The following is a 24,535-nucleotide window of genomic DNA, read 5'->3' on the forward strand; positions in this document are numbered from 1 at the left end:
AGTCATGATGATAGCCGTACAAGATTAAATTAAGCACAAGAGAACATGAGGCAATCAGGAGACACAGTAAGCTCCATGTATTTAAGACAGCAGAGGGGTTGTAGTTTGTGTGTGTGTGTGTGTGTGTGTGTGCTATGAGCAGTCATTTATCATCAAGTATAATGTCCTGCATACAATTGCACATGCATTTACATATGTGGCACAGTCGGTTCCATCAGCATCAGTGCCAGGGTGGCTGTGACATTACCAGTCTGTAGGATGTTTTGTGTTCCAGTGTCCCCGAAGAACCACTGTAACTTACGTGATTTGTCAGTGACTGAAATTTCATTATGTGTCACATGATTGTATTTTCCGTCAGCTTGTCATGCCTGAAACAGGCAGATAGCCTACCAGAGGTACTATTTAGATTGTACGTTTTTAGAAGAAGACATGTTTTGACTGGGTGTCTTTGTAGGCATGTGTATTGGATATGGCAGGCCCAGACTCCAGACTCACAGAGCTTAGTAGTAGGCTGTGTATTTTCAGCTGCTACACGGGTACTGTTTATTACGCAGTGTCAGGTGACTAATACAGGATACCAGCGTGGCCTATTTTTATTACTTCTTGGTCAGCATTTGCTACCAAGCATGACTCTTCAAAATTGCTATTCTCATTCTCCGTGAGGTTTTTATGGTGTTTCCCCTAATTTTTTCAAGAGTGCAGAAAATTACTTTATGGGGTACCTTTTTAGCAAAAGGGTGAAGAGGAGATGTTGGAGGTGAGGGCCAGTTTGAACCAGTGGGTGTGAAATGCCGCAGCACTAGCAGCATGAGGGGCACAGAAGGTGTGCAGGCCTTCCAGCTGGGAACTGTGTGTGCTGAGGGCATGGTCCTGGAGGCACTGGAAGGTGAGGAGAGCTTGGTACCGTCTGTTTTAACTGCCTTGGATACCTTGCTCTCTGAGGGCTCTTTTCCCTTCCCAAAGCCCATCTACAGTGTGGCCTGTGCTAGGAACCCAACGATGGGCTTCTGCAGACTGTGGTTCCATCCACACATCCTGCCTCTGCTCCCTCATAGGTTTCAGGCCCTCCATTCTGTTTCTTTCTGTGATGAGGTCTGTTAGATTTATTGCTAGTTTTAATGCCTTGAGTTAGTATAATGATATGCTAGTGCCTTTGTTTTCAGGATTTTTTTTTGTTTCTGTTTTTGGGTGCATAATGTTGGTCAGACTCAGGAGTGGAGGGAAGTGTTGGTCTCAGAACCCTGCTGTCCTTTAACTCCCTCCATGTGGGTTGCACATAGGTGCACATAGGTCGCTGTGTGAGATGGATGGTGCTCAGCAGCACATGGAACCAGGGGCTGCTGCTTCTGGTGCTGAGCATAATTCCACCCACAAACCTTGTGTCTGTGTTAGAGGGCCTGCGGGGGTTTTATTCCCTCTGCGTGCTTTGCCATTGCAGGGATTCTGTGTAGGTGAAGTCCACACTCACCTACCAATGCTGAGCGGTCGTGCTCACCTTCCTCTCTCTAGAAAGAGGAAGCCCAGAGTGTTTGATTGTGGAGTCCTGTCTGTTCCTTTCATTAGATCCCTTTTACTTTAGTGGTGTCATATTTATTGTTGTTGAGCCACTGTAGGCAACCCCATTTAAAAAGTAAAGAGAAATGTATTAATGTAATTTCCCATTCAGTTGTTACCTGTAGTGCAACTGCCAGCACGGTCTGCTCGTGATGGACAATAAAAGCTTAGAAGTTGACATTGAGTTAACTCGGTAGGACTTTATTTTTTTCATTTAGCCTTGTTTCCACAATAGCTTAACTGCTGTTTTGTGGAAGGTATTTTTGTAGATGTTCTAGCTTGGTGCGCTGATAAGACACATTTAGGAATATCTCTTTCTGAATGTGTAGAACAGTGCTTGGCAAACAGCCCATGGACTAAATCTGTCCCGCTACTTTTTGTGTGATCAGCCGTATTAGAACACACCCTGGCCAGGCATGGTGGTACATAACCCTAATACTTGGAAGATGGAGGCAGAGGATCAGGGATTCAAGGCCAGCCTGGCTATGAGTCTCTGTCTCTAAGAAAGAAATACACAAAATCAAATAAGAGAAAAAGAAGACAGCCGGGATTGGTCAGTTGCACGCTGCTTGTGGCCGCTTTCGTGGTAGCATAGTCGTGGTAGTGTAGTGGGATTGAGTAATTGTGAGCTTGTGACCCACAAGGCCAACAGACTGTGTTTATTACGGTCTTTCTGGAAGAAGCCTGTTCACCCTGTACGCCGGAAGTACAGATCTGAAGTGTGACAATGCTGCCTTGGAGCCTTGCCTGCCCCTTTCTTGGCACCATAGCTCTGCACTGTTTTCTGGGGCAGGAGGAGGAGGCAACCTTCAGCAGCGGGTTTCTGAAACACTGAGTGGTTCCTGGCTCATACCCTATGTCTTAATCTGTAGACTTGCTTGTTTCTTCATGGAAAATTTGAGGTAAATTTCAAAGTATTATCCAGTAGAAACAGAGGGCAACCTGTGTGCGAGCACTACATCTGTGACCCCTGCAACCACAACTGAAAAGTAAAAGGAAGCAGACAGATTTTAGTGGTATGTGGATTAGCCCAGTAGAACCCATGTCATGCCAACATATAGTCAGTGTGTCAATTTACTACATTCCAACCCCCCCCCCACCTTTTTTTTGAAGACTGCAGCATTCCCTCTGTTGTGTGTCTTACTCTGTAGTGCGTCACAGCTGGAATAGCTACATCCTGAGGAAGCCCCCATAGTAGGCAGCCCCATCCTCTGATACCAGCTGGCTGGCCTATATAATAGTCACCCCCGATGCAGACTGCAGGACTGGTTGGTACATTCCTCCTCAGTTATGAGCACTTGGCTCAACAAGACTGCCCCTCCCCGGCCCCCTTTCGGATGCTAGCTGCAAAAGAACCGCCGCTATTTCTGACTGATCAGTTATAAGTTCCCATGCCTTCCTCTTCCTGTTCATGAATGCCATGCGACAACTGCCAGGACTCAGGAAGGGCCCAGGGTCTACCTGCAACACCACATTTTGCAGATGTCAGTTACTGCTAGTTTACTAGGGGACATGCAATTCAGGAAAGGCAGGGGACAAGGATGCACAGGGTTTGTGTGGCTGGGGCAGTAGAATTTTTTACAACCTTTCCAGTTTCCTTCAGAAAATCACCCCAAGGGGCTCATTAACCAGGGAGTCCCCAATCCAGTGTTTAAGAGTTAAGACCCAGTTACTGTCCATCTCTCCTCTGAGCAAGCAGTGGAGGCAAGACTGAAAGACCCCTGTATCATGTCCCATCATACGCACAAGCTCAGTTGTGGCCTTTTGTGGCCCAGGATCAACTATCACTCTGGAAATTTTGAGGTTTTCTGGGAGCTTTGTCTGGAAGCCAGAACACTGCCCAGAGATACTTTTTTGTATTATTTCCATGACAGGGCAGCACTAACTCAAGGCCCACCCATCCCCACCCCTTCCCCAGCTGGCAAGACCTATTTAAAACACTGCTCTGTGAGCAGCTGAGGCTTGCTTATTTTCCATTCTTCCTTGTCCTTGTCTGAGTAATTGTGAATCTCACTGCACTGGTAACTCCCCCACATCTTGGTTCTCAGGAAGCAAATGCAGGAAAATATAGTAACATTACTAGGGAATCTTTAAATGAAGCATTGTGACTGTGCTCACAATAACTTGCTGAAGAATAACTGAGCTGTGGAAGATAAGTTTCCCTGTGGGCTTTCCGAGAAATAGGCTATGTAGCTAAAGCTCTCTCCATCCTGCCCACTGTCCTTGTGGACGTTGCGCAGATCAGACTGACATGGGAGCTTGTCTCATGACCTTAGTGCTCTGGATCTGAGAGACTGCTCAGCCTCATCTAGCCAGGTTTGGTGGATAGGGTGTGTGTGTCTAGGTGCTGCCGGTAATTAACGTAGCAGAGGGTTTTGAGTTCTCAGTGATGTCTTTAGCCTCTCTTTGCCTCGTGTGGTGCTTCTGCACGGTGTTGTTTTACCCCACATGTTGGGAATAGAAGCTGGGGCCTTGAGTATACGTGGAGGAGAAAGCTCGATCACTAAGCTACACTCACTTGGCGTTTTAATGTTTATTTTTTAGGTTTTTATCTAAAGCTGCATTCAGGACTAGGAGCCAGAGCTCTGTCTCAGATCTTGCCTTCTTCAGTCAGCCTGTATCATGTAGATTGTTTCTTGATGTTGCAGTTACTTTCTCTAGGAGAGAAGGTCTGTAGATGGATAGTTACAATATGGGTAAGGTTGGGTAGAACATTTGTTTAACTTGCGTGAGGCTCTGGGGCCCAGCTGTAGTGCCACAGGACAAACCCCAGAGCAAGACAAGCAGAGCGGTGCCTTGTGCTGAGCCTTATTTAAGCCTTTTCACAGGAATAGTGTTGCAGTAGAAGAACCTCTGTGGAACTAAGTGGGGTGTCTGAGAGGTTTAAGCATTTCCTACTCTGAGCATGACTGTGTACAGGTGCTTTAAAACTGAAGAGGATGGCTGAAATGGCCTCTGAGTGTCTTAACAGCTTCAGGAAGAAGCACTCTTGGGACCTCCTCTTCAGGCGGAGGTCCTTATGAAGGATCGCACTTGCACCTGCCTTCTACTTTGCTAGTGGGTGAAATACACAGCGTGGTTGTTTCTCGGTAATTAAGAGGCTGGAAACTTACACTGTATGTGAGTGTGTTTGTGTAAATGATGGTATTTAAAATAGTGTCAGTGGAAGCAGGGGGCTTTAGAGTGCTGTAGAAGCAGAAGGTTAGTAGATCTGCTTTAGAAAGAAAGGCCAGGGGTCTGTAAAACAGTCCTGACATAACTCAGAATTAGACTGCCTGTGGTATCAGCAGGCAGTAGTGCCTGCGATGTGGAAGCAAGAGTAAATTGAGTTGTTACTACTGGTGTGTGTGTGTGTGTGTGTGTCTGTCTGTCTGTCTGTCTGTCTGTCTGGGTGGGTGAATATGCATGCCTATGTATGCCCAGGGGAGGCCAAATTCAATGTCAGACATCTTCCCAGTTTGCTCTCCACGGGGTCTCACTGATTGGCTAGACCAGCTGACCATCAAGCCCCCAGGATCCTCCCATTCATGCGGTGCTTTCTCCAACACTGGGAATTTAGGCATGCTCCATCATGCCTGGCCTGTTTTACCTGGGTGCTAGGATCTAAGTCAGCACCATCTTTGCTCAGCAAGTACTTTACCCACTGAGCCATTTTTTCCCTGGTTTGTGAATTAGTTTCCATTACTTTAAATATGGAGATGTTTAGCAGGTTGGTAAAAATATTTTCGGTCTTTTAAAGTAGTTCAGCTATTGAAGGGAGTCATTCTGAGGAGTAGCCTGGGCTTCACGCGCTGGCCTGGCCTCTGGTATGCTTCTTGACGTTCGTTATCAGATTTGCTGTTAACACTGTGATTCTGTCCTTTCATAACTGATCGTTTCTAGTAAGAAACGTGGGGCCTGGTTTGGACAGATTCTTCAAGAGTACTTTCGCTCTTATTATGCCCCTTAGGCAGAAACCAGTATTTTGTTATGACTAAAAGAAAGTTTTTTAAAGCTAATATTTATTTCTAAAAAGGAGGCAGTTCAGGTTTTCTTAGAGTCCATAAACCTTTCTAGAAAAAGCTGAACACATAGCCATTTTCTTCTGCCCAAAGTCAAAGTCTTGGTCTCAAGGCTGTCTTTCTGCTCTTGGACCCACCTGTCATATTTTTTCCCCTACAGCTGTTCCCAGAAGCCCCCAGGGCTTTGACTTCCCCTGTTCATGGGCATTCTCAGAACTACCTATCAGTTCTCCTTCCCTCAGTTCAGGCTTGTAAGATGTCTGGGAACTCCCTCACCTCCCAGTGTTGGGGAACTTTGGCTTCTAAAACCCCCCTTTTCATTCACTCCACTGGAGGCAGAGGAGAGGCATGCAGGCAGATGCTGTTAAGGATGGTGATGTGGTGGCCTGGGGAGGCTGAGTGATTCATTCTGGTATCTTCCCAGTAGCCTCTCAGAACCTCTTGGGAGTACTTGCTCTCTTTAATCCCTAGTTTGGAAACCAAAGCCTTACTTGGACTGTTGACTTTGACTTCCTCAAGACTCAGCTCCAAAGTGAGCTTGCATACTTGGTCCCAGAGGGGAACATACCCAGCTCTTGCATGCATAACACAGGACCCTCTCATCTGCCTGTGTTTTATAAGTAGAAGGCTGAGATAAAGGAAAATGTTTGTTGTGTTTCTCCCTGGGACAGTGTTCTTTATTTCACTGTAACCCTACTTAGACTTCATCTTTAGCTACAGACCATGTCTCATACCAACTCTTCCAAGAGTGACCTAATGTCTTCTGTCTGCGTTCCCTCTCACCCAGGACTGGGACTGGCCAGTGCACTGGGCAGTACTGAATCAGGGCTTGCATGTCACTCTTGGTTTAGCACACAGTCATCAGTATAGAGGAAATGCATAGGACAGTGACAAAAATATTGCCTCAGAACCTGAGACTTCCTTGCCCTCTCTGCATGCCAGACTCCTAATCCCACCTTCTGGCTTGTCCTGACTGCCTCTGCTGTCATCTCCTTGTCCCATGTGTGGGACTTCCCCTTCCTTTCAGTTATTACAAAGGCTTTCTTCTTAACACGTTTTCATTCCATCTCATTTCTTCACCAACAAATTGTTCCCTGCTCTAAGCAGATCTGCCCTCTCACCTAACTGAGGAGTTCCTGTTTTCCTCGGGCCATTGCCTCACCCAGGAGTGTTTGCTCTGCCTCACCTCTGTGTTACCCTGCACTGTACCTGGGGAGCCGCTGGGGCAGGTAACCAGTTTGAATAGAAATGCTACAGTGGTTTGGTGGCTGACCCAGTCTGAATCACCTGAGGAGCCTCAATGAGGAAATGTCTAGATTAGTGTGACTCGTGGGCTGCTGTGAAGGATTTTCTTAATTGAGTTAATTGAGGTAGGAAGAAGACACACCCTGAATGTGGGTGGTACCATTTCACGGGCTGGGCTTTGGACCGACAAAGGAAAACAAAACTGCCTCAGGTGCTTGCCTCCTGACTTCCTTCAGTTGAAGGACGAGGAGCTCTGAGCCAAATAAAACCTTCCCCCCTTAAGAAGTCAGGGTTTTTAGTCTTTCCTTTCCTTTCCTTTCCTTTCCTTTCCTTTCCTTTCCTTTCCTTTCCTTTCCTTTCCTTTCCTTTCCTTTCCTTTCCTTTCCTTTCCTTTCCTTTCCTTTCCTTTCCTTTCCTTTCCTTTCCTTTCCTTTCCTTTCCTTTCCACAGGAAATTAAGCTAATCACATGGTACCTGCCATATGTGGTTCTTCAAACAAGAAGTCTTTCCTTCTCCTCTGGAAAGTAGCCTATGGTATGGACCATGTCTTTGGAATCCAGATTCAGGCAGCCTCAGATGGAAAAATCTTAGGACCTGGACAGTGTAGTTAGATCTGACACAATTGCTTCCATGTGTACCTGAGATCTTTTTCTTATCATAATTCCTTAAAGGATATATTCTCATATGCTATCTACATAGCATTAATCACACTGAGTTAGGTATTGTGTGTCGGTCGGATCAAAGAGCATGTGTAAGTTCTTTACAAATACTAAGGGACTTTGTTATAAGGGACTTCGGCATTTTAGGTTTGTGCTGTGGTGGGAGAGTGTATCCTGAATCTACAGACTCCATGAAGGCACTAAAGGATATCTGTGCCTGCTCACCTCTAAAGCCACCTTTCCCAGTTAGATATATGATGAAAGAAGTGTGGCCCAAGTTTTACATGGAGTGCTGTTGAAAAAAACAATGGTTTCTAAAATCATTACTACGTAGGCTCGTTTAGAAATAAATCCACTGTCGTCTGGGTACTCATTTGGTTTTCTGAAAAACTTGGTTTTCTAGAAAATGGTTGTGACAGATTTTGAGGTGTGGGTTTACATATTTGTCTTAACATTTATTCATATGGGTGTGGCATGTGGCTTCTTCCTCGATGAGAACTTGACTCTTTCGTATGCGCTTTTCCTTTTTTCATAATTTTTGGAAATGTTAAATTGTTCTGTGTCCTGAATCGACAGAAGCAGGTTGGGATTGTGGCCACCTTTACCCCTTATCCCCCCACCTCCTTGTCCTGCTTCTGTTCATTTTGTGTTAGGTTATCTAAGCACATTCTAGACCCATATGCAGGATAACTTTTTGAAATCATCTGTAGCCAGATGCCATTTTTATGATTTAATTGCAAGTTGGTTTTGTTTGAATAGAATAATTATTTTACCCCCTATGATTTTCTTATTTTTCCTGATGTCACGTAGTTCCTTCTTTTTTCTTGTCGTCTTTTCAATTGTTTTATAGTTTACCTTAAACAGATCCTACTATCAACAAGATATCTTTTTCATGCTGCCGTCTAAGTAAGCAAATCAGCTAATTAATCAATTTGAAGATTAGTTCCCTCACCTCCTTCTCTTCTCATCCTCTCAGCTGTTATCACAGGAGCACCACACTACAGGGTCCAGGCTGTCTCAGCTATTTTGTGTGTGTGTACACAAATGCTTGTCTTCTTAATGTATAAATGAGAGCTTGAGGCCTGCTGGTTCCAGATTTCCTTTTGGTTCCTCAGAACCAGAGAATGAACAGTGCAAGACATAAAGTTGCCTAAAGCTGCTTAGAGAGGTGCTGGCTGGCTTATATTTGCCCTGCTTGGGTGTGGCACTGTCCTTTAGATGCCCACGTGGCAGGCCTGGGTTTTCCCACTTTATTGGGTAGGGTTGACATTTATCAGCTCGTACTTCCTATGCATCTCCGCAGTTCAGGTTCTAGTTTCTGTCCCACTGTGACACCTACATCTTCCTCTTTTTGCCCATATCCACAACTATCAGATATCATGAAACTATAGCAGCTTGTGGAAGGTTTGGGGTGTAGGCAGACTGACAGAACAGGATAGCTGCTTGCCAAGTGCTGCTTCTGGTGTGGTAGGTACCACCTGCCCATGGAAGGCTGCTACAGTCTGCCTTGGGTTGTCTCCTGGTCCACCCGAGGGCATTTTGGCATGGCCAGAAAAAGAAACTTGAGAATTGTCTTCTCTATTCAGCTAGTGGTGGAGCAGGCTACCCTTCTTCTTCCAGCTGGCCTAGCTGGTTCCAGCCCAGCTGCCCCAGCAGGGCCAACTTCTTCTGCTCAGGCTCTAGGGACATTTTGAAGTCATGCCACAGCAACTTTTTGAGGAATGGCACAGCCCCGGGTTTCTTTCTGTTTTGACTAAATATGAGTCATCACTTGTAGCTTCATTTCCCAGATGACCTTTGCCTCACTCCCCTGGCCTTCATTAGGAAGTAGAAGCCTTGTAGGTTATTTTGTGCAGGCAGAGTCTAATACAGGGGCTGGTTATGAAACTGTGAAGGGCTTGGGGGAAGCAAAGATCAGAAAGTAAGAGAGCCGCCTATAGCTGGAGCTCTGAACAAGGGACAGGGGATTCCCAGAACCTGCTTTCAGGCCCGTCTCACTGCTGCTGGCTCACTGGGTGCAGTTTCTGCTTGTATTCCCCTGCACAGAAACCTGCTGTTCTTGGCCATGAGTGGAGGTGGGGAAGGGAAGCAAGCTTTGTCTCTCCTGTGTCTCTTCTAAGATCACAGCAGGGCCTCTGGCAGAGCCCCTAGCCAGAATCCAGCTGACAAGGCTCTGTGAAATACAGCTTTCAGGCCCCCAGCTTCAGCCATATGGAGAATTGCCTGTGAGGTCCTGATACCAGCCCACACCTGGCACTCAGATTCTTTTAAGTGTGGGTGGACTTAATGTTCGACATCTGGTCGGAGTGGATAGATTGCCTGTCATTGTATGGGTCAGTGTAATTGTGCTATGGAAAATATGCTAATGATACAGAGAGACAAACCTGTCAAAGCTGAAAACATGGTTCTTGACAGGCCTTGCTGGCTCAGTGTCCTAGGGTTGAAGGGGTTTTCAGAAACCTGGTGAAACCATTGTCACCTAGTAACGCCATCGCTGTCTGGCTGTCCCTCTCCCATTGTATGTGGTGGCATATGGCCTCCATCTAGAGCATAGAGGCACATATATGCAACAGAAGCCAAAGCTTTCCTCATATGTTTGATAGCCTACCCTTTGGGGAGGGGCATCCCTGCACTAGCTTAATAGTTGCCACTCTGAGGCAGTCTCCTGACTGCTTCCTGGCACACACCTCCCCTGATTATTGCCAGGAACCAAGGGAAGGACCAAAGCAGTGGCCAGAAAGAGACCTACCTACTAGGCAAAGTCCAGTGGGATTTACCAACAAAACAAACGATACCCTTGTCATAGGTGATGGAGGATGCAGTGACTGTCAGTCATGGTCACCCTTATGGTGCCTCTGTGTGCCTCCCTGGGCTGGGACTTGATGAATGTGTGCATCAGCCTATGGTTTGGGAAACAAACAAAAAAGCCCAAGAGCTTCAAGAGTTTGTTCTGAGACCATATCCTTTTAAACTTAGAATTGAATTTGCCTTCAAATACCAGCTTTGAGTAATAAGACTAATTGGTACTAAGAATTGATAATAAATGTATCTGTTAGAATATCTTCTGGAGAAAAGGGGGATCTAAAAGGGTACTCTGTTAATTTAAGGATGTCTTGATCTGTTTCCTGTTGCTAATAACAGAATAATAAAAGTTTGTCCTGGCTCAAGAGCTCTAGAGTTCCCAGGGTGGTCTTGGGTAAATCAGAACATTGAATGTTAGGGTGTGTGTGTGTGTGTGTGTGTCATGTGTTCTCTGGTCTTTCTTAATGAGTTTAGAAAGTAATCAAGATTCAGTCATAGGGGCTGCAGCTGGATGACTACTCATTGTTCCTACTGATCACCTCTCAGTGATGCTAACCTCTGAACACTATGGTCAAATTAAGGGGTATCCGATCCTATACCATCTCCTCTTCTCCTCTCATCAATACCTCACAGTGAATAGATTCAGTTTTAACACAGGAGCCCTTGGGGAACATATTTAAACCATATGCAAATCATAGCAAAAGGCTGCTTCATGTTAATTTCTTTGTGGAGGTTTCAACTGCCAGAATATTGTAACTTCACCCTTTTACTTTCACAGGCTAGACTGGGCCCTTGAAGAAGGGGTTTATGTTCTATGCACCATGCTTGACCTTTTGCTAGGCACGTGGAAAAGGGAAGTTGCTTGAGCATGGTGCAGGTTGGGGAGGGGAACAGAAGTATAATTGTGTTGCATTTATAATGCAGCCTTTACCTGGGACTAGTTAGGTTAAACTGCACACTCATGCACATAGTAATTCCCTAGTAGAGATTTTGCTTTGTGGGTGCCTCTGTTTGGATTGTGGCATTCATTTCTTTGACTGTACAAAAGGTGGCACTGACTAGGGAAGGCCAGCATGAGGGTTCTCCAGGATTTGTGAAATAGCAGGTGGTCCATCCCCACTCAACTGCCACATGGCATTTCTACACATCCATTCACCCTACCATGAACAGACCCACTGGGCCTCAATGGCTTGTGTTTCTTCAATTCTTTACTTCATTTCTACTCATACATTAAATTACCCTTCTCATTTGTTTAGTTCACCCTTTTGCCTTTTATATGGTGTTATTTTAACTAAGCATATTTTATATGTATTAGAAATAAAAGCATACTTTAAGTTTCTGGTTGCAAGATAAAAGTAGAATAGTAATTATTATAGACTGTTTGAATAACCTTTAAAGTGAAAATTTCAATATTAAGGTCTTTGCTTTTTAGATACTACATTTACTTGGGTCCTAAGAGTTATAAATATTTAGATATTTTTCATATGCTCATTTCCTTATAACTTTTGTATATATTAACGGACCCAAAGGAAATACACCTTTTCTTTCAATTAGTACGTGTTAACTATTCAGAATGGTGGGCTTTTGGTTTTGGTTTTGTTTCTTTTGTTTTTCGAGACAGGGTTTCTCTGTGTAGCCCTGGCTATCCTAGAACTCACTCTGTAGACCAGGCTGGCCTGAGCTCAGAGATCCACCTGCTTCTGCCTCCCTTGTGCTGGGATTAACTTCTTGTGCCACCACGCCTGTCTCAGAATGGTGGGTTTTATTGTGACATACATGCTGTTTTACTTTGGAGTTTGGGTTTAAGTTCTGATGTCTGTCCTCATTTTTCATGGCCTCTGTCATGTTGATATGGATGTTGAATAATGTGATTTTCATAGTTTCTGTGCCTGGAAGCCATTGACCAGGGAGAAAAACAGTTGCCAGGCAGGGTGTGATCACTGACTGTCTTGTTGAGAGTTTGTCCCTCTGCAGTCCAGATGTTGGGAGTCTAGTTACAGGGAGATGGTGTTAGGAGGAGAACCTTTGGGAGGTGTTTAAAGCGTTTGGGTATGGAGTCCCAGTGAATGGAATCAACTCACCCCTTTGGCCATTGTGTTATATAATACAGAGAGAAGGTGCTGGCTTATCAATTAGGATGTGGCCACCAGACATGGACTTGTCTTGTGCTTTTAACCTCCAAACTGAGAAACAACTCAGCTTGCCAGATATGCTGTCTGGTGGCAGCCCTGATGGACAGAGAAGGCAGTGGTGTGCCCCTGATCATCAGTGGCTCTGGTACTGCTGGTGGTGGCAGAGTTGTAGTTTTGGACATGATGATGGAAATTGCCTTTGTTGGGACTTGCCAGACAAGTTAGAGAGTTACAGAAAATGGCAACTCTGCAGCTTGGTTTCTCACCAAGCTTCCGGAGTTCCCCCTTGCTCTCTGCCTAAACTGCTGGCTAAGCAAAATGGGCTTATGTCTTGGGTGTGCTTAGAACCAGCTCCTCCAAGGTGGTAGGCGGGGTTTCTTTAAGGTGATAAGTAATGGTTTGTGGAAATGGAAGGAAATGGCAATAAAGTCACTGTGCATGCTGTGGTCTGCCTTCCAGGCTGAGATGTCCTGTCTTAGCTGCCCCCAGAGCAGGCAGTTAGTGAAGTCCATTTCCTTGGCTTTCTTCTTTCTCTCTTACGTTTGAAAGTTAAAGCTGTGCTAGTCTAGGAAGCCGGATGGCATCTCCCACAGACCTGAGTTAGCAGTTGAGTTGACTCCTGCTCCACATAATGTCTTTAGAAATGTTGACGTCAACTTTAGAGATTACCTGGTGGGGACCGTCTTAGTCTGTTTACAACAATGGGATGTCCGAGGCTAAATGCTTTATTAAGAAAACAGGTCTTACTTAACCTTAACTCAGGAGGCTAAAAATGTGAGGTTGGTTGACTAGTCCTTTGTGGAGAAAACACCATGCTAGTGATAGCATGTCAGGTGATGCCCTGTGACAACTGGGAGGTTACAACAGAAAGCCAGGATTGGGAGGAGCCAGGCTTACTGAAAACAACTCAGTGTCACAGAGCTGATCTCAGACTTGATGAGAATAATGCAGTTCCTTCTGAGGGAAGCACCTTCAATCTCTTTGACCTATCACTAAAACTATCTTTTAGGCATCCCACTACCTCCCAACATCTGTTTGAGGACTAGGCTTTTCACATACCAAACCCTTAAATTTATTCAGGCATGCTGAATCCAGATGATAGTAAAGACTCTTAGCTGCTTTGAAACCAGGATCAAACGGTGATTTAATATAACGACCATATGCTAGGCGCTTGTCTGCTGACTGAGGAAGAGGGTGAGGATTGATGGTAAGATACAGTATGGATCATCCTTGCCAGAGCATGGAGTAGCAAGTGGTGGTCTATGCAGGGGTCATTGCCAGTTAAGAGCTGTTAGTGCTCCCTGTCACAGTTAGCTTGTGATGAGTGTGCCTACTCCTACTCGTTTCTGAATAATGCTTGGATCCTCTCAGCTGTTCTGCATGCTGTACTCCTGTGTGTCTGTTGTATATATAAAATAATATATATTAGTCATTCTTACTGGAGCTGATGTTATTCTGACACCATCGGTACTGATATCTGGACTTCTTAAAATTTTTATATATTTATATATTGTGTATGCATATGTGTATGTGTGCAGAGGCCAGAAGAAGGCATAAAGATTCCTCTTCTTTTGTTCTTCACCTTATTCCTTTGAGACAGAATATCTCCCTGAACCTTGAATTTAAATTTTCAGCTAGACTGATAGCCAGTGGGTCTTAGTGATTTTCCTGTCAGTGCCCCCAACCATGCTGAAGGTACAGGTGCATTTGTGACCACTGGCTGCTTCTTACACAGGTGATGAGATCCAGAAAGCACTCTTAACTAACTGTACTGAAAAGCTGCCATCCTAGGGTTCTCCATTGCTGGATTAAAACACCATGACCAAAAAAGTAGTTTGGGAAGAAAGGTTTTATTTCATCTATAACTCTCAGGTCACAGTCTATCGTTGAGGGAAGTCAAGACAGGAACTCAAGATGGAAACCTGGAAGCCGCTACTGAAGAAGAGGCTGTGGAGGAACTGTGCCTGCTAGATTGCTCCCGCAACCTTTTCAGCCTGCTTTCCTATACAACACAAGACCATCTGCCCAGGAGTGGTACTTATTTTAGCAGCAGCTTTAATTCTAAAACCTCATGGAAATCAGGGTGGGTGATTGAGTCTTAGAAGCTAGTTCATTTTGGAGTAGAATTCATCTATCTGTCAACAGCACAGAGATTAGGGGACCTTTGGGGTTTGTACCCCTCTGCATCCTGTAGGCAGTCTTTGCTTCACTTCCCCCCTGTGCTTTGCTGGTCACCTGGCCTTTGGCTTATAGGTGGGGCATTTCATGTCTGTGCTAAATGTAACCATCCTTTGAAGGACACATCATACTAGACTGGTGGCCCAACTAGTGTGCTCTGGCTGTGATGGAATGCCCATGATGGCATGTCAGTGCCCATGATGGTTTTCCTGTTGGTTGCTAGTCTGTCTGTAGTGTATCTGCTCTGAGGCAGGTAAACCTGAAGGAGATCCGCGCTGTGCAGATTGACTTGCAGGCTGAGTGTGGGGGTCAGTCTCCACCTATTAGAAGGAAAGCATTAGACACCTTTATGAATCTCTTGCTGTACCAGTACAGATAAATTCCTTTACTGAAAATAAAAATACCTCAGCTAAATGGTTAGTCTTGTCTGGATTACGTGGAATGAGAGTTGGCTGAGTCTCTTTCACTCACAGCCTTGGCTGTGGCATCCTTGGGACCTGTGGGTTCTAGACACTTCTGCAGACCTGTTACTTAAATGCCCAACATTATAAGCTGTGTTTGGACTTTAGCAAGCAATAGGAGTACATGTTCTTGTCCATGCCTGCACTCCTTACTTAGAGTTTTTGAGAAGAGCAATTATGAACCTGGTGCTTTGGAAATTGATGGGTTGAAATGGGCCATGGTTCTTAGGGAAAACACACCTTTTCTCAGACTTCTTGGGTGATGTCAGAACTGACATGCCTAGGGCCTGGATCAGGTATGCTTAAGGCATATTTAGGAGCTAAAGGATACCTTGGGAATCATTTAGGGGTTGGCTCCCCCCCCCCCATTTTCTGTTATAAAAGTCACATAGGTACAGACCATTAGACAGATGATCTTGTGGTAGACTGACTGATTGCTGGCCAGGCTGGGGCCAGTTTTCACACTGGTCCCAGCTTCTTCTGCTTGTGTCCCCTTCTTTGTTTACTACCTTCTTTCTCCTGATCTGACTTGGCTGGGCTTGTCTCCTCTCTCTGAAGGCATTTCTTGGTCTTTAGCTGATCCGTATATAGCATTGGGTGTGCCATGTATCCTCAACTTCTCCATCTTTGTGTGACCCCCATTTGCTATGCTTGGGCATGAAGAGTAGGTACACTGGCATATTTATCTACACAGGGTCCTTCTTATAGAATATTAGCTTCTCTTTGCATTGCCTTCCCCCTCTTTCCAGGCCTTCAGTATTCTTTGGTGGCCAGGCACACTGGTCTGGCATGAGACACATGCAGTTTGTCTGGGATCGTCCACAGCTTAACCTCAACTATTATTATTATTATTATTATCATTATTATTATACACAAAGGGTGTCAGTGCGTCTGTCCTTAATCCCTTGGCCACCACCCCCTCTTCCTCATCTTGTTTTTTTTCTTCCCATATTGGGGATTGAACCTCCGTCTTTACATATGCTAGGCAAGCACTCTGCCACTGAGCTGCTACATCCCTGACCTTGTCTTTACTTTAGGTTTTTTTGAGACAGGGTTTCTCTGTAAAGCCCTGGCTGTCCTGGAACTCACTTTGTAGACCAGGCTGGCCTCGAACTCAGAAATCCGCCTGCCTCTGCCTCCCAAGTGCTGGGATTAAAGGTGTGCGCCACCACACCCGGCTTGTCTTTACTTTTTATGTTGAGACAGTGCCTCACTTTGACTAGGATACCCTTGAATCTAGGTTCTTGTACCTGAGATCTTGAGTAGCTGGGCTTATAGGTGTGTCCCACCAGCCTTGTCAATCCCTCAGTTTCTTGGGGTTGAGCAGGCAAGGACACTGGGGTCAATCTGCTTCTCTCTAGGGGGCTCTAAGGTCGCTGTGTTAGTAATAAAGGTCGCAGTGGGATGCTTACCTCACTGCTTTTTTGTGCCTGATTCCTTGTAGCAGTGACACACTGTGACCCTCAGTGCCATTCTCTTTTCACAGGCAAGACATGAAGTTTTTGAGATTCTTACTAAGGAACAGTTTGAATAATAAAGTGTCTGGCAAGGGGAACTTGTCACCTCTTAGGCCTAGTTACAGGAGGTCTCACCTTTGACTGAGGCTTGCCTCCTAGGTCCTGCTGGGCTTGAGACTTTTAGGACAGGTGGAATCGAGGTGGGAGCCACTGGGAGTCATTGTGAGAAGTGCCCTGAGGGCCTGTGTGGGGCTCTCAGGAAGGGAGGGAGCAGGTTTGTCAGCCCCTTGCTAAGGGCAGGGAAACCTGGAACTACATAGTCTATAGATACAGAATCTTTACACATTACAGCTGTGATTAGCTTGGACAGGTGGTCTATTTATTGTTGTCACCCTTTAAATGTTGCAGTTACATTGTTCACTTTGAAATCATTGTGTGTGTGTGTGTTTTTTTTTTTTTTTTTTTTTGTGGGAGGACATGGGTGGGTTTTAAGTAAGGGACTGGAGTATGTGGGTCTTGGAACCTTTGGGGTAGAAGTCAATTCCTTAAGTCAGTGGCTCATGGATGAAGGGTGAAATTATTTACCTTTCATGGACTATAGTGGCCTGCTGTTCACAGCATGTGGACACTGTTGGTCCCTTCTCATGTTGTGTTTAGCTTAGGACACTGGCTGGGCTGGTCCTATATGTGATATAGGACTTGTGTGGTTATACTGAGATAGTAGACGTTCTCAGGAGAGCAGATTTGTGTCCAGCCAGGGAGTTGAATATGGTCTGAGAGTGTCATTTAGAGTTTTAGGGAACTAGATGGATATTTATCTTTCTGGGGACTGAACTCATGGCCCAGATTGCCCTCCTGGGCAGTTCTCAACTCTTTGAGAAATCCTTACACTCTGCCAAGCCCAGTTTCCTTGTTAAGAAAATTGGATGAGCATCTCTGAGAAGGAAACAAGTTAAGTGCTGTGCTGTACATGCCGAGACCAGCTGCTTTCTCATTCTCAGGGCTTGGGCATAGCTGCTAGGGGTTTTGTAAGTGAAATTGACACCTGAAACTGGGAACAAGGTGAAGAAACTAAAGCTATTTTAAAAGTAGCGCGAGATGCTATTGTCATATGTTAGCCTAGAAGGGAAGCCGAGATGTGCAGGATAGGCAGCAGAGCTGGCGGAACCTCTGTGCCAGTGTGTCCCTTTGAGATGTCACAGTGTCACAGCCGCTGCCGCTGGAGGTAGGTATGCTTTACTGTTGGCTGAGTGAGAGGAAAAAGCAGAGCTAGGCAGGAAGTGATGCCTATGTTCTGGCCATTGCCATTGAGTTCATACAGAGCATGCTTGGTGTGGAGGGGAAAGAGGGGTACAGGGGCAGCTATTTCCGTCGTGGGATTGAATTCAAGTTTTAAACTTAGGCCGCAGTTGCTTTTGCTCACTGAATCATCTTTTCAGTTCCTAATGCATATTTACTTAGAGCAAGAGTAGCTGGAGCTGCAGTTGGCTAAGTAACCCCTCTGCCACCCGCATCCCCTCGTGGGGCAGACTGTACACTGTAGTCTGTACTGATGTGTAGTAGTTCCCACAGTGGGCGCAGTAGCTGGTGGGACAGCCATTATGGGTAAACAATGGTGACTTTTATTCACTTTGTTCCTTTGAGGATTATAAAATATGCAGGCATGAGGAAACTCAATAAATGCTCTGTGTAATAGCCCTGCATACATGTGCCCAGATTATCTCATGCTCCCTCCATCCCTAGGAAAAGGCTATAAATCAAATCTTCACGGTTTATTTTTTTTATTATTATTTTTTATTTTTGAAGAGGGCAACAGCAGGGTAGGCAGCTCCAGCTCATCCATGATGTCCTGTGACTCCAAGGGAATTCACCAGTGGAACTTTCCAGAAAGTGAAGCCCTTTTAACCCCCTGCCTGAGTATTACTGCCTTGTAACAGAAATGTAGATAGATTGGAGATTTGCAGGGTAACACAAAACTCCTTTTCCTGCTGCTCACGGAGAACAGTAGTTTGGGTCTGAATTAGTCAGCGTTCTCTAGAGTCACAGAACGTATGGAATGTCTCTCTATATTGAGGGAATTTATTGTGATGACTTACACTCTGTAGTCCAACTAACCCAACAATGGTCAACTGTGAATGGACACTCCAAGAATTTAGTCGTGGCTCAGTTCCAGGAGGCTGGTTGTTTTAGCTGGTCTGTAGAAGTAGGTTCCAACAGATGTGCTGGCAAGTAAATGCAAGGAGGTGAAGAAGATGTGCTGGCAAGTAAATGCAAGGAGGTGAAGAAGAGCAAATCTCCCTTCTTCCTATGGCCTTATGTAGGTCTCTAGCAGAAGGTGTGGCCCAGATTAAAGGTGTGTACCACCACACCTTGATCTGGGCCTTGCTTTGTTCCAGGCTGACCTTGAACTCAGAGATCTCCTTGCCTCAGTCCCCTGGGATTAAAGGTGTGTACTACCTTGCCTGGGCCTAAACTTTTAATGACCACTATGCTTCAAAATCTCCATGCCATGATCCAGGTCAGAAACTTGTGTCTTCCAGTCTCAAGATCAGGATCACACAGGTGAGCCCTCCAATTCCAGATTGCAGCTCATTCCAGATACAATCAGGTTGACAACCAGGAATAGCCATTACAGGATCATTTTGTTACTGTCATCTGAGCTTTATGTTAGCTTGGGGGCAGTTTCCTTCTGTGACCTGTGCCATGCTACTGATACTTGGTGTACGGTGTTTGATAGTGCTGTAAGTCCTGTTGAGTCACGAAAGCCTTGACTGCATTAGTTCTAATAGAAATTTGCCATCCTGTGTCCTGCGACAGCGAATTCTTGAGAGGAGAGTTTCAACCTGTTGAGTGGATATGTCTGGGTGATCCAGGAAGGAGGAGCGACTTGTGTATCTCTCACAGTTTGAAGCAGCCTCCGTAGGCTAATTCTGTTAGTGCCAGGAACCTTTGTGTTTCTACTGGGTGCTCAAAGCACATTGAGAAATGCCAGCCTTATCTTGCTTGCCTTTTCTTGTACTGTGGGGAAGGGTTAAGGAGCATGCAGATTGGTTTTTGGGTCTTTAGAGTGTAGATGAGTGTCTTTGCTCTTCCCACCTTTCTCCATTTACTCTGATCATCACTGTCATTTAAATCAGGTATGCTTATAGATCCCACAGTTCTGATTGCTTCCCTCAGTAGAGTCTGGAATTTCAAAAGAATGGGAAAAAGTTTGTCCTTGGAGGAACCACATATCTCCTTGCTCCGGCCTGCTGTTCAGCTGCCATTTCAGGTCCTGAGTGTTTATAAGGTGATTTTGGTGTTTGCAGAAATCATGCAACTTAAACTGCAGCCCCCGGATACATGGGTGGGGCCAGGAGCATGCGGGTGCCACCAGGATACCTTTTGAAGCAGGAAGTCATTTGTATGCAGTGTTATGGGGCTCCTGAGTTGGCCATAGTCTTTGAGTCCACTTGGAAAAAGGCAGAGTTGGATAATGATCCACATTGGGGGGAGATATTATTCCTTGAGATCTGGTGTTGGTCATGTGGGAAGACATGAAAGAAATCGCTGCCATTCAAAAGGATAGAGTTGAAACTGTCTCATTCAGAAGACAGCCAAGGGGGGTAAAAATCCCATTTACATGCTTCTTTGTGAGTTCCCAGAACCCAGATGTGCCCACAGGCTGAGCTAGACCCCAGATGTGCCCACAGGCTGGTGTTCCTCACACACGCAGGAGAGCAGCTCCTCCCAGTGAGTGGAAACCATGTTTGTTACCTGTGTCAGGTGCCTGTGAGTCAGTCCTGTGCTGCTCTACACGGGGTCATGTTTGCTTTTGTTCTTTGTAAGGATAGTCAGGGAGAACTCGACTGTACACAAATGTCACTCTAGAGCGTAGCTGGAGGCAGGGTGCCAGAACCATAATTCTTAGTAAGTGCTATGTCTTTTTATTTATCTGTTTTTATCTGGTATGCTGAAGCAAATTAATATTACAGCTGGTGTGGTGCAGTATTTTTGGTTCAGATGATTCTCTGGGGAGACATGAATTCTTAAACTGGGCTATCCTTATCCTTCCGACATTTGCCTGTAGGCATAAATATATATACACTGGAGACCTGCAAATGTGTATGTATGTGTGTCTGCTCATGCCTGTTTACCTAGTCCTCATTTGCCTTTTGCCTGATTTGCCTCTTTGAATGTCTACCCCCTCTAGTGCATTTCTCTCTGTTGGTTAGTTAATCCATTCATCCAGCCAGGCCTTTATTGATTTCTTCTTGTTTGGGGCACTGTGATTGGTGTTGGAGACAGAACAGTCAGTTATTAGCACCCAGGGCAGGAATTATGGCAATTGTAACGCTGTCTGTAAGACAGATACCACTTGTTTGAGTTTTGCAGGACCTGAGCACTAGCTGTATGTGAGTGGTCGTCTAAATACAGGCCCATTCATTCTGGGCACAGCCAGTGCCAGACCAGGATAGGTCTCTGTTGGAGCCTTTGCCTCAGCCTTAGAGCTAGCCTTGCTTGGTCTTCTCTTGGGTCCTTGTCTGTTCCTTCCTATGCATGATGCATCAAGCCAGCCCCCAGCTTAGAGCCTTGTCCATATATTCAGACACAAGAAGGAAGACAAACCACAGGGCATGGGAATTTGATCTGAAATCCTTTGGTAAAATGTTCAGAAGGTATCGGGCCAGGGAAGCTTGGCAATATGCCATGTCTGTCTCTGGTGGCTGTGGCTTGATTTCCCCTCTTGTGTGGGTCTGGAGTTCTGTTTCCTATCTCTATCACTGCCATGTTCCTCCTCTCTCTGATGGCTTGGCCTTCCCTCACACCATGTTCCTAAATTCCTTCCTCCTTCCTGCTGTTGCCCAGGTGCCTCTGACCATTTTCACCCCCCATCCTTGAGGTGTTGCCTGGTCTTGAGCACATCTTGCATCTCTGTCATCTGTGGTTCAGTCCCGTGTTTCTCTGGGAATGCCAATACCATCTTTTTAAGATGGTGAAGTGTGAGCCTCAGCAGCTCAGAGACTCCTGGTGAAAGGTGTCTCATCTGAACTCTGCCATGGTCCTGCTCTGGACACAAGGCAGCTCCACTGCTGTTCTCTGCCCTTATGCTCAGCCCTGAGTCCACTTGGTTCTTTCTTGTTATGGATGATTTTTCCTTGTCAAATTGAAAACAAAACAAAACACCAACTAGCTTACTACAGCAAAAAGCATAGACCCAGTTCTATTGAGCTTGCATTTAGAGCCTCTGCTGAATCCTTTTCCAGTGAATGCAGTGGACCAAAATGTTAGAGTCCTCAAAACTCACATGGAGGAGGTGAGTGGCTGTAGTTTTAGATGGGGCCTAATGGGCAAAAGTTAAATAAGTGAAGCTCAGATATTGAGATTAGAGCCTTTCAGAAGACATGCTAACCAGACATGGTGGTGCAAGCCTGTAATTCTGGCACTTGTGGGGCTAAGGCAAGTGGATTTTTGAGTTCTAGGCTAGTTAGAGCTATATAGCAAGAGCCTGCCTTAAACAGACAAAACATAGTGGAGAAGAGTGTTGCTCTTTGCCTCTATACCACGTGAAGACACTGGAAAAGGCCATCGTGAACCAGGATGAGATAAACTACCCGGAGCTGCCTGCAGCCTGACCTTGGACTTTCAGACTCTGTATAAACCTGAGCTATGAGTGCCATTTGTTTAAGGTCCCAGTCTGTCACTTTTTATAGAACCTTAGCGAAGGAAGTCATTGAGCCCCTCTTGATTTTTGCTGTGGTGGAGATGTCATTTTAGGGGTTGCTGTGGTACCAGTAACTTTACCCACAATGGTGTTCTGTGGACTAGAGTTCTTCACGCCAGAGAACAAAGCTCTGCTCCCTTCCCCTGATGTCACTGAGGGGGTTGGGTTGGAAGGCTAATAAGACCATCACTTTTTGTTTTAATTCTGATCTGTGTTTTATGTTGTAAGCAGACCCCTGACATATACTATTCCAGGGTCTATTGGACCAAATGGACCTGGAGTTTTCTGCTGGTTATATATTCTCCCCCTTTTCCTGTCCTCCATCTGCCACTAGGCATGACACAGCTGGGATGTACTCTTTTCTGAGGCTAGTCTTGCTTCTAGGATGCAAAAATGATGACTTTGAAAGTTTCTAAAGTTTTGCTTGCTTTCACTTGTTTATCTGAGTTACTGGAAAGGGTAGGAGTGGGAGGTTGGGAAGAGGGAGGCAATTCTTCATAATGTGTGTCTTCTAATCAGTTATGTAAATTGGAAACAAAAGCTAGGAAATCTAGACACTGTAGCTGTCATTGGTTGATTTAAAGGACACCCACCACCCTGAAACTAATTCATCCATAAAACATTCTTTGGTAGGATAAAGCCCATTGTGCAAAGTAAAGCCGAAGGCCATGGAAGGGGAGCGTTTCTGCTTCATCTTGCCAATCACAGTTGAAATGATGGCTTTCAGCCTTTGTCTGGGTAGGTTTTCCTTTTCTTCTTTCCTCTGGGTTGAGTACAGATGCTTTTCGACTTATGTTGTTGCTTCTCAGTCAGCCCATCCTCAGTTGAAGTTGACAGACTATGTAAGTTAAAAATGTACTTAACACATCTACCATATGGAATATTTAGCCTGGATTATCTTAAATGAGCTAATAATTCTTGCATCAGCACACTGTTGGACAGACCCACCTAACAGGAAGCTAGTTTTCTTGTGTTAAACATCTCATGGAATTTATTAAATTTATAATTTAAATTATAATTTAGCTACCATGTCTGAAATAATGCTGGCAACAGTGTCCCAGTTTGGGGGTGCCCCTAGGCAATGACCATTGTCCATCCTCCCTACAGAGGGTCGGATTGCACGTTGCTAGCTTAGGGAAGGATCTATATTTGAAGTTTGGTTTCCATTCAGTGCATGTTGCTTTTCTTACAGGAGTTTTTAGATCACAGCTGCACCCTGGTAACCCTAAGTGGCTGGGGGTCAGACACCATCCTTAGTAGGCCACTTGAACACATTAGAAGTAGTGAAAAAGTAGAGAAAGAGTTATTCAGTGTGGCCACATTGGTAAGAGGAACACATAGAGATAGCGATCCCCAAGTCTATCTTGAGGGCCTGATAGGAGAAGGTTTAGATAGGAATACACTTCAAGAGGTATGTGTAGTTAAGCAGTCTTTGTCAAGGTGCAGTTTTGCCCACCATTGACAGGGCAATGGAATTGACGGTGCTTGTAATTGTTACAGGGGCAGATTTTCATGAGTTTACTATTATCTCCAATCCCCTTTGACAAGTAGTGTAAGTAATAGAGATTTTAAAAATTTTCTTATGTGTCTGCATCTGGGTGCAGTGATGACATGGTACTATGTGTTACAGCCACTGGATCCTGCAGTTGGCCTGTAGAACTTACTGGTCTTCCTCAAGTGCTTCTTCCTGGGGTTTTCTGTTTCATTGTTTGTTTTCTTTCAGTGCTATTTATCCACTTCTAGTTTCACTCCTGTTCTTCATTCTTAAATAAACTTGGCCATCAGCCGTTGTAATTCAGTGCTCACTTCTTTAAATTGAAAGCCATCTGTACTAATTCTGTTGTTTATGACAAGATTATCATAGGCAGGGAAGGAAATCTTTGATTTGTTGGTTTGTGTCAGTGTGTGCCTGCTTTTTTCCAGTTATAGTCATTGTTTTAGAATTCTAAGTGGATATAGACCCTTTGTTATTTAGAATATGTTATGAATTATTATTACAATAATACTAAGAAAGAGTCTAGCTTCCTCTGAACAGTGAGAGGCTGGGCGTCTCGTAAGCATTCATGTAAGGGGGAATACTTGTTTCTTTGGATCCTAATAAGGGAACTCTTTCCAGCTGAGAAAATATTGAATCTTAATGATGGCAATGATTCTCTTGCAAGATGAAGTCCTAACGGGCAGTAAAACATGATGAGAGGCAACTGGTGGTGTGAAGCATGAGTTACTACTGGTCACAGTTTGTCTATGAGGACCCACCTTGCAATTTGGGATTTTCAAAGGTGGTTTTCTCTAAATCACACTCACCTACCTTCCTTCCTCCCTCCCTCCCTCCCTCCCTCCCT

The 24,535-nt window shown here is 45.0% G+C and overlaps 1 protein-coding gene across 2 annotated transcripts in view; it reads left to right on the plus strand.

The window, feature by feature from the left end:
• Nck2 (NCK adaptor protein 2) overlaps positions 1 to 24,535 on the plus strand; it is a 128,256-nt gene that overhangs the window by 20,323 nt on the left and 83,398 nt on the right. The window contains exon 1 of one of the 2 annotated variants that reach the window (XM_029478165.1): positions 22,858 to 22,931. The exons of the other annotated variant lie outside the window; for it this stretch is intronic. The gene's annotated coding sequence lies outside the window, so the exon portion shown is untranslated. Of the gene's footprint in view, positions 1 to 22,857; positions 22,932 to 24,535 lie in introns of those variants that run through there. 2 annotated transcript variants of the gene reach the window in all.

This window comes from Mus caroli, chromosome 1 (genome assembly GCF_900094665.2).
Source record: "Mus caroli chromosome 1, CAROLI_EIJ_v1.1, whole genome shotgun sequence".
Lineage (NCBI taxonomy): Eukaryota > Metazoa > Chordata > Mammalia > Rodentia > Muridae > Mus > Mus caroli.